Source organism: Mandrillus leucophaeus, unplaced genomic scaffold, assembly GCF_000951045.1.
Source record: "Mandrillus leucophaeus isolate KB7577 unplaced genomic scaffold, Mleu.le_1.0 Scaffold535, whole genome shotgun sequence".
Lineage (NCBI taxonomy): Eukaryota > Metazoa > Chordata > Mammalia > Primates > Cercopithecidae > Mandrillus > Mandrillus leucophaeus.
In genome coordinates, this window is record NW_012105753.1 from 1,448,360 (window position 1) to 1,458,542 (window position 10,183).

Genomic DNA, 10,183 nt, shown 5'->3' on the forward strand with positions numbered 1-10,183 from the left:
AATCAGAAGGAAATACAATAAAATGTGGAATGTTTGTCTCTAAGTGGTACTTTTCTACTATTTTCCTCTTCTTTTCCTATTTTCTACAATGACTATGTATTGCTATGTAGTTAGGAAAAAATAACTTAATTCAAAAGTTTCATAGAAAACTTACCCAAAGTTTGAGTTCATTGGATTTCAATCCATTCCTGATTTAGAAGAACTTCCTAGTTAAGAAAAAGACATAAAAACAGAGGACTTTGTTATAATTAGAGAATAAACAGAAGAAGGAATAGTCTCTACTCTATTTCCTGCATTATGTCATGAGCATTGTTGCATGTTTGCTATTTGAAACATCGGATAAGGGAACAGGAAGGTCAAGTTCCTGAGTTGCAAATGAGTGCGGAGAAGTTACAATTGTATCATCACTGTCCATCACTTTAGATATAAAAGGAAAAAGAATGTCACATCAAGGGAGACCAGATACTGCCCAGAGTGCTTGACTGGGGGACAAACCTCTTTTGGTTTCCTGCCTCCCTTAAATAGGGGAAAGGGCTTCAAATTTCTCCTTAAACTTTTGAAGAAGTTCAACCATAAAGAAGAGAAAACTCACCATCAGAGGATCAAACTATCAGTGGTGGTCATATCTGATAATTTCATTATGCGTGAAATAAAAGGAGTTTGCTGAAAAACCTTTGGGGTTGATACGTTATCTCCTGGAGTCCTGAAACTTTCATCCACTGACTTTAAAAAAGTCTCTTTACTACTTTTGGGGCCTGCCAGAAAAATGGGAATCCCCCAGTTATTTATACAAAAATGTTGCTAACGAAGTTTGCAATTATAATTACTACTTTATCGTATATTAAAATGACAATGTGGCCGGGCACAGTATCTTGCACCTGTAATCCCAGCACTTCGGGAGGCTGAGGCAGGCAGACCACGTGAGGTCAAGAGTTCAAGACCAGTCTGGACAAAACATGGTGAAACCTCATCTCTACTAAAAATACAAAATTAGCCAGGTGTGGTGGGGTGTGCCTGTAATCTCAGCTACTCAGGAGGCTGAGGCAGGAGAATCGTTTGAATCCAGGAAGCAGAAGTTGCAGTGAGCCAAGATCAGGCCACTGCACTCCAGCCTGGGCAACAGAGCAAGGCTGTCTCAAAAAAAAAAAAAAAAAGGCAATGGATTACTCTTCCCAGTAATTTACATTTTTTCACCTCTCCTATAACCCTCTCAAAGGCCAGCTTATTCTCCTACAGCCCCTAAACCACCATCCTAGATAGAGGTCTCCTGTTCTTAACTGCCACTTATGAACCTTGCTTTCACACACTCCTATCCCCAACTTTGGAATTCATGTCACCAGATTCTATTCTCCCACTGCCCTTCATTGTTGCTATCAGCTGCCAGTTCTCAGGGCATTTTGGCTCCTGGATCACTTGGTCTCCACAAACCACTCTTATTCTTGGATATTTCAATAATCATGTGATGATCCAGGACTCTCCGTTCCTTAAAATAGTTTCTTCCAAAGATGTCCTTGACACAACCTCAGTCATTCACTTCCATGGTCATACAGCCTAAACTTTGTTATCATCAATCACAGCAACTCTTCCAGATTTTCGAATTCATGAATCTCTCTCTCTATTCACTAGTACCCATCTTGTCCCCTTTTAGTCTCCAAAATCCAACAATCCTAAAATCCCACTGGGACCTCGAATCTATGGATCCTATTCCTGAACTCTTACTGTTCTTTTATGATCTGTTTACCTTCTGCTCACTTAGGTGACTATTTCATTCTGTCTCTTCCTCCTCCACCCTCATCCTTACCAGACAAGGACTTCCACAGGCTACCACTCCCTTCTACGAATCTAACGGCAGCTGCAACCCATACTCTGTCAACCCTTTGGCTACCAGAGAGGGACCACCCATGCTCTTATCTAAAACCAAGAACTCCATTTGGGCACTAAGTCCACCTGTGTTTCTATTCAAGGGCAGCAGCATTTCTCCTTCCTCTCTCAATCTTTTACATCGTCAAGCTTTTGCTGTCCTTTGGCTCATTCCTATCTGTTTACAAGCATGCCATTATTTCTTTCATTTTAGAAGAAAAATCTCTTCATCTCACTTTCATCAGTAGTTATTGTCTTTTTTAGCAAAATTCCTTGAAAGAATTGTCTCTACTTGAGCTTCCAACCTCTCCCTTCCCATTCTCTTTTAAACGCATTCTAATTAGACTTTTGTCCCATTATGCCACGGAAACTAATTTTGTCAAAGTCACTGATCAACTCCATGTTGCTAAATCCAGCCCTCAATTATTATTATTATTACTTTTTTTGAGATGGAGTCACCATCTGTCACCCAGGCTGGAGAACAATGGGGCAATCTTGACTCACTACAACCTCCCTCCCAGGTTCAAGTGATTCTTCTGCCTCAGCCTCCCGAGTAGCTGCCATTACAGGCATTTGCTGCCACACCTGACTAATTTTTGTATTTTTAGTAGAGATGGGTTTTCACCATGTTGGCCAGTCTGGTCTCGAACTCCTGACATCAAGTGATTTGCCTGCCCCGGCCTCCCAAAGTGTTGGGATTACAGGCGTGAGCCACCATGCCTGGCCTCTAGCAGTCAATTCTTACTCCTTATTTTAGTTGACCTGCCAAAAATGTGTGACATAGAACCTCCCTCCTCTGCGGTGTTCCAGGAAACCATACTCTCTTGGTTTTCCTCCTGTATTACTGATCACTCCTTAGTCTTTTTGGCTGGTTCCTGCTCTTCTTCTAGATCCCTTGATGTTGGAATATGCAAAGGCTCAGTCTCAAACTATCTTCCTTTCTCCATCTAAACCTATTCCTTGGTGATTTCATTCAGTTCATGGTTGTAAATACCACATATGTATTAGTAATCATCAAATTCCTATCTCCAGCCCAAACTTCACCTTAAACTTCAGATGCATATTTTCAAATGTTAACTTGGTATCTGCACTTGAGTTCACATTGAACCCCTGGTTGGCCTCTGTTAATGACTGAACCTTGTCAGCAGAGTGAAATGAAAGGCCAACTGTTGATGAGCTGGGCATTCAAAAGAGGCTGAATAGGAGCAGGTGGGGTGACCGGAAGGGCCATGCCTTGTGGAAGGAACTTGGCTGGAAGGAACTGCTTGGCTTCCTCCTGTTCACTTTCAATTTGTGCATGGGCAGCTGTAGTCTTAACAAGGTTTTCTCCTGACAACTATGACTTGCGGGGATAACTGTCTTGAGACACTGTGGGACTTCTGAAACCTGTTTGCCGCATAATAACTAAGGCTTTTCTGTTCTTTCACTGTGACTTCCTTTTTCACACACAATAACTACTGGCTTGCAAATGAGAGGTATTACCAGCCTACTCAATGTTTCCAGATTTCTGACAAGGGCTAGATAAAGAAGTATTTAAATCATTAAAATCTTAAAGAGTCTCTGTGCTGTAGTTGTCTTTAATATATTTTTAAGAATCTAGGCCAGGCGCGGTGGCTCACGCCTGTAATCCCAGCACTTTGGGAGGCCGAGGTGGGCGGATCACGAGGTCAGGAGATCGAGACCATCTTGACTAACACGGCGAAACCCCGTCTCTACCAAAAATACAAAAAAATTAGCCAGGCGTGGTGCTGGGAGCCTGTAGTCCCAGTTACACGCGAGGCTGAGGCAGGAGAATGGTGTGAACCCAGGAGGCGGAGCTTACAGTGAGCCAAGATCACGCCACTGCACTCCAGCCTGGGCTACAGAGCAAGACTCCATCTCAAAAAAAAAAAAAAAAAAATCTAGATTTTTGAAACATAGTATCATTAGAAAGCAAAACAGTGTCATTGTAAAAAAATCTGGAGAAAAATAATATATAAAAGAATATAAGAATTATCTATGATCCCACTAAGAAATAAGCACTATGAATATTTTATTAGTTTTTCTTTGTATAGCTATAGTATTTATAATGAAATTTTAAAGAGTGTAAGTTTTCAAAATTTAACTAAGTATTCTTTGTCTGACTACAACTGACCAGTCTTTGTGCCTCTAGATTGAGATGCCCAGGTGTACTCAGAAATGATTTAGCAAAACACTGTGTCCCCCTGCGTGTTTTGGTGTGTGTGCTTCCTCTCACTTATGTTACAGTTAACGTGGTAATGTTTCCACACGTACTAACTTCTGTTTTTCTTTCAGCCTTGCTTTAAAGCTGGACATCCTCACCACTCTGCCTGCCCCGACCTACTTAACACAAATGACTAACCCCGATAGCAAGCATCATCGGTGAGTGCCAACCTTTATCAAAACCCTTTCCTAGAAAAGATCTCTGATATCTTGATATCGGGCAGGCATGGCGCAGTTGATAGCTGGAAGGAGGGAGTGGGGTAAGGCTAGAACCTCCCCTGGAGCTGGCTGTGAAAGTCAGGAAGGCACCTTGAAGGACAGACAGGGCTTCAGGTTCTGGGAGAGTGTGCTCTGGCAAGTGTGTCATCTCAGGCAAAGCAGATCTAAACAGACAATTGGCAGTTCTGGTAACCAGCAGGGTTAGAACGGATTAAGCACGCAGCCTGAGGTAGAGAGATGGAGTCATGCTAACAGCCTAGCATAGCAAGGAGGTGGAAATAGTAATCATTACCATTTATTGAGTAAATACTGCTACCAATAATGGTCAACTCATAAAACTGTAGTGAATATTAAGATAACGTATATAAGCATTGTAACAGAAAGGCTGACACACGGAACATGCTTAACAAATACTTATTGAAGAATAATGCATGCCACTTATTGTTATTAACTATCATTATTCAGCACTGGTGAACAGATGAGAGTGTCATTTAGGGTGGGAGAAGGGGTCTACTTCCTTACATCTTTAAACACTGCCTGCTCATGGATTTCCTCCACCCCATGATCTATCCAGTTCATGGTGGATCCCAACCACATGGTAAATCTCCTGCTTCCAAGTGAGTGCTTTTTTGCATTTATTGCACACTAGGTAACCTGGGTTCTAATCCCGACTCCATCACAAACCAGCTATGTGTGAACTTGCGAAGTCAACTTTCCCCGCTAGACCTCAGTTTCCTCCTATCTAAAGTTGGGGATTTTTGCTAAAGTCTTTAAAGTCCCTTTCGATTCTGTGATTCTGTAGTGCTACTTCCACCCTCCCAAAGTTCAGCAGCAGGTGACCAGGGATCAGTGCCAGCCTGGTCTGCTACAGCAGGATATACGTAGACTCAATTTGTTTCTATCAAGCATTGCTATAAGGGTCTTAATATATTAACTCATTCAATTAAAAAAAAAAAAACTTAAGGAAAAGGGACGTTGTTATCCTCATGTTATGGATGAGAAAATTAAGGCCTTTAGTGATTAACTTGGTCATGGCCAAAAAGCAAGGAAGAGACAAAGCTGATACTAACACAGGCAGTCAATGTATCATATTAAAAGCATCCTGTCCTACAGGTTCCCATTTACACTTGATAAAGGTATCCTAGATTAGGTGTTATTTTGAATAGATAGTAAAGTCTTGTTTTTAAATAACCTGAAAGAACAAGAGCAAAAACTTGGCCATGCTATGGATAAGCTGCTTTAAAACACACACCTGCTGATACAGAATCTATAGTATTCATTTTGGGACTCTTTAAATATATTTAAATGGAGCAAATATTCAGGGTGTGTTGTTTTGTTATGTAACACCAAATCAAAGGAGGCATCTGGAAGGATCTGGAGCCTTTCAAATGTTACAACCTTCTACCATTTCTAGTTGAGCAGGTGTTATTATATACTTATGAGAAAATAGATGCCATTCTTCAAGTGTTATGTTGATGAATTTATGAATTAATTTTTCAATTTAACCCATGGGGAAAATTTCCTTTGTGAGCTAGAGAGTTTTAACAGTGTTAAGTCTCATTGACTTATATGACTGCTTTCTACCAAAGTCAGTGGCCACTTTGTCCTGTTAGGTTAGCCATTTCTTAGGACCCAGACCTTTTCTCTACTCAAGAACTTATTGAAATAAATTGTGATGATTTCTTCTTCATCTCTGTACACAACTAGCTCTTTTTGAAGATCAAGACTATATATTTTTTTATCTCTGAATTCCTAGTACCTAGCCCAATGCATGACACATTGTAGGTGGACAATACAGAAAAAAATTGAGTAGGACAGTAGAGATCCATGAAATTTTATTTATTTAGCAAATCTGTATTGTCCACCTACAATGTGTCATGCTTTGGGCTAGGTACTAGGAATTCAGAGATAAAAAAATATATAGTCTTGATCTTCAAAAAGAGCTTGTTGTGTACAGAGATGAAGAAGAAATCATTACAACTTATTTCAGTAAGTTCTTGAGTAGAGAAAAGCTCTGGGTCCTAAGAAATGGCTAACCTAACAGGACAAAGTGGCCACTGACTTTGGTAGAAAGCAGTCATATAAGTCAAGTCTTCCCAGGGGTAGTGATGTTTGAGCTGGGTCCTAGAAATAAAATAGGCCACAAAGGAAGGAAATGGTCTTGCAAGCAGGAAAAGTAATAGTGGTGACAAGAGTATGGCATGGTTGGGAAAGAACAAGTAGCTTGACACTACTGAAGTTTAGCTTCATCTGGGGTGTTGGAGAGGAATAAAAGATGTGACTGGAGAAGCATGTAGCTGGGAAAGCAAGAAGGCTATAAAGATATGTGCTCAGAAAAGGAGGCCTCTGAACAGCATGATCTGATACAAATTGTTCAAAAACAGCCCTGCACCCAGACTAGAGATGGAGGAGATCAGGGTATGGTGCAGGATGCTGAGGGCCTGAACCAAGTGAGAATGGATCGATATGGTAGATTCAAAAGATATTTAGAGAATGGAATCAATGTGACTTCAAAATTGATTAGCTATTGTTGATTTTTTTAAAAATAAGACATCTAGGGTGACTTCAAAGTTTTTGGCTTGGCTGAATCTAGGGTGAATTTTAGTGCCAGACAGTAATATGAAAAGTACTGGTGGAGGCAGTAAATGATGAGTTCAATTTTGAAAATGTTAGATGTGAGATGCCTGTGGAATGCACAGTAGAAATGGTAAGTAAGCATTTGGATAGGAGTCTAGACTCAGGGAGAGGAATGGCAGGGCCTTTAATATGTTAGTGTTAAGTACATCCAAGGTGAACATACAGCAAGAGAGAAAGAGGGTAGAGAGCAGAATCTAACATGTATAATGGGGCAGAGAAATAAAATAGAGAAGTAAGAGCAGCCAGAGACGTGGGAGAAAGATCAGAAGATCAGATGTGGCAGGAAGATCACTCAAGGTGATATGGAAACCAAAGGAGGGAATTTAGAGAAAAAGAGTTAGTATCATAATAGTGTCATAATTGCAGAGAGAGAGAGAAAATAAAGTCTAAAAATCAGCCTTTGGGTTTGTCTCCTGGGAAGCCTCTGATACATGAATGTAAGTAAGTTCAGGGCAAATGCCAGATTGCAGGGAGGTAGAAGTAAAAGGTGAAGAAATGGAGCCGAGGAGTAGAGGTTTGTCTATGGAGAAGTGTGGCTGAAAGGCACAGGAGAGAAAGGGAAGTAGCCCAAGAGGGATGCAGCCACAAAAAGGGGTTCGTTTGTTTGTTTGCTTTTTTCAGGATACTCACACTTAAGCATGCTTACTAACGCAGCAGAGGGCTGAGAAGGCAGCATCCTCCAGAAAGAGGAAAAAAGGAAGGGAACAGACTCCAGTTGTAAGGATTGGTTTGCTTTGTCTTGGGGAGGCAGGACACCCTTTTTACTGAAATAGACAGGAAAGAGGCAGAGGTGCCCTGGTTGTGTGAGGTTTTTAAGTAGAGGGCAGGGGAAGGGGAGGAAGGAAGTTGGTGGAGTTACCTGCTTTTAGGCTGAGAGTAAGAAGTGAGGTGGCAAAACTGAGGCTTGAGGAGAATGAAAAACTTTCAGAAGAGTCCCTGAGAGGAGTGACCCGGGAAGCTGCCCATCCAGGTAGCACCAAGGGTCCAGCTGAGAGTGTGACCAAGAATTTTAGTGGCATTAATTGTGTGGCGTTTTCTCCAGAAGCCTTTAGGAGTCCAGATGGGGGAGCAGATAAGGCAGTGGGTGGATTAATTAAGAGCTGGGGTTTTGTTGAATAGGCTGAGCAGAAAACCAAGGGAAAAATAGTAGCCATGGTGGTAGTCACTGTGATATTAACTACCCTTTATTAAGCACTTACGATTGTGCTTAATCATTATGCTTAAGGACTGAGGGGCCTGTGGGAACAGGTTAGTGATGGCTCAGAGGAATGGTGACTGGGAGAAATGAGGGCGGGGACCAGCACCTAGAGGTCTTGACAGATGGGCTAACGAAAGCAGAGATGAAGAACGAAGGCTGTTTTTTAGGGAGTTGGATACTGAAGTATAAAATTTGAGAGCTAGACCCTGTCTCAGGGGCTGTAAGCTCCAGAATGTGAATCTGAGAGTCAGCGGTGAAGGAGGAGAAAGGTTTTCGAGTCACTTTTTGACTCACTTGAGTGAAAGAGGTCATCGAGTGAAGGTTCAGTTGTCCTCAAAGACACTGGAATTGGATGATGGGAGGATATGGGGTGAAAATGCATCTATGAATCGATAGCTCACTCAGGCTCTAAAATGTGAGCCTAGTCTGCAGGTAGAACTTGCAGTGAGCCATGATCACAATCACATCACTGCACTCCAGCCAGGGCAGCAGAGCGAGACCCTCTCTAATAAATAAATAAATAAAATGTGAGACTGCTGTTGCAGAATATATGGTATCTTCTGTATCCCATGTATCAAATGCCCCAGAGCATTTCTCTTCCTACAAGTCTCTGTCACAAGTGCTTGATGAACATTCTGGTGAGAACACGTGCTTGGGAATAAGGTGATCGGAGGTCACTGTACTGAGTGAAAATATATTCAAGGGATGTGCCCCAAGAAGGCCCCACAGAGAGCTAGAAAGAGCAGAAGGCTAGAAGGAGAGCCTAACCTTATCTACATAATGGTGCAGGAGTCTGTATAGCACGGAATTAACACAGTAAGGGTGCTTCTAACAGCTGCTGAGCTGCCCTGGCAAGCTGTACCTTCAGAAGCCTAAACCAAGTTTCTCATGTCCCAAGGAAGAGGGTAGGTTTAGAGTAACAGGAAATCTAGGCTCAAAGGGCTTCAAATGTTGCTTATTGAGTAACCTGCAATCTTCAGAAGTGTATGTCAAACCTAATACATTAATATCTCAAAAGAGATGTTACCACTTACAGTTTATTATCTTTCACAATAATTATTCGGGGCATGACCTCAGGGAAGAAAATTTCTTGGTAATGATATAGTTATCTTGGAAAATGATGACTGGTTGACCAGCAGTGTCCAAACTTTAATTAGAGCTGAAGTTATTGTGAAGAAATGCCAACTAAAAGGACACATGATGAGGTTCTAAAATTTTTTGTAGAAAAAAAGGTAATTATGAATGGACAAGGCTTTTGTTGGCAATTCTGCAGATATTTTGGGTGCATATTATGCACTGATGGAGAAAGCACCACAGTAACCAGATGTGCTGGGGTTAAGGTCAAAGTAGTGCAGGGTGAGCCAGTGACACAATGCACTTTGAAGTGCAGTAGGAGCATATACAAAGACATGACAAAACTGAATATAAGTACATTATGTGCAGATATAAATTACTAAATCCAAAATATGGAAATCCATAAGAACAAGAAATGGGTTAAGAAGTTACTTGCACACAGGTCAGGCCAAGTTTCCATTCCCCCTTCCCTGCCTTTTTTTTTTTATTATTTTTAAGCCAAAAGAATTATTAGACTGAAGTAAAAGCTACAGTTGACAGAGAAGCAATCAACACAAGAAAAATGAACCAATAGTAAGTGTTTCCATTGGTATTTCCTTCTCTGTTCACTGACTTTGCTGCACCCGCTTGTTCCTAGCACTAAGACTCAGTCCTCTCTTCTTTCATGTAGCTGGTTATTTGTATGCCAAATAAAAAGAAGGAAAAACTTTTATCTTCCAAAGCTGCATAGTTTTATTTACTATATAATAATAGCAATATAGTTCTATTTAATAAATTACATTTGTTTTCTCAAAAAATGATGTAAGTGTATTATATAATAATTTTAAAATCTTATGTAAGAATATCATGTTATGTAGAAAGAAATAGAGAGAAGGAAGGGAAAAAGACAATCTATCACTATAAGACAACAATCACTTTTAGACTATTTCTGAATTTATATCTATACCATTTTATGTAAATAGTTGTGTACAT

At 40.8% G+C, this 10,183-nt stretch overlaps 1 protein-coding gene across 1 annotated transcript in view; it reads right to left on the reverse strand.

Annotated features, from left to right (window-relative positions):
• Positions 1-10,183, reverse strand: part of ALPK1 (alpha-kinase 1) — a 148,818-nt gene that overhangs the window by 133,135 nt on the left and 5,500 nt on the right. Inside the window, exon 2 of the mRNA XM_011997280.1 lies at positions 155-206. The gene's annotated coding sequence lies outside the window, so the exon portion shown is untranslated. The remainder of the gene's footprint in view (positions 1-154; positions 207-10,183) is intronic.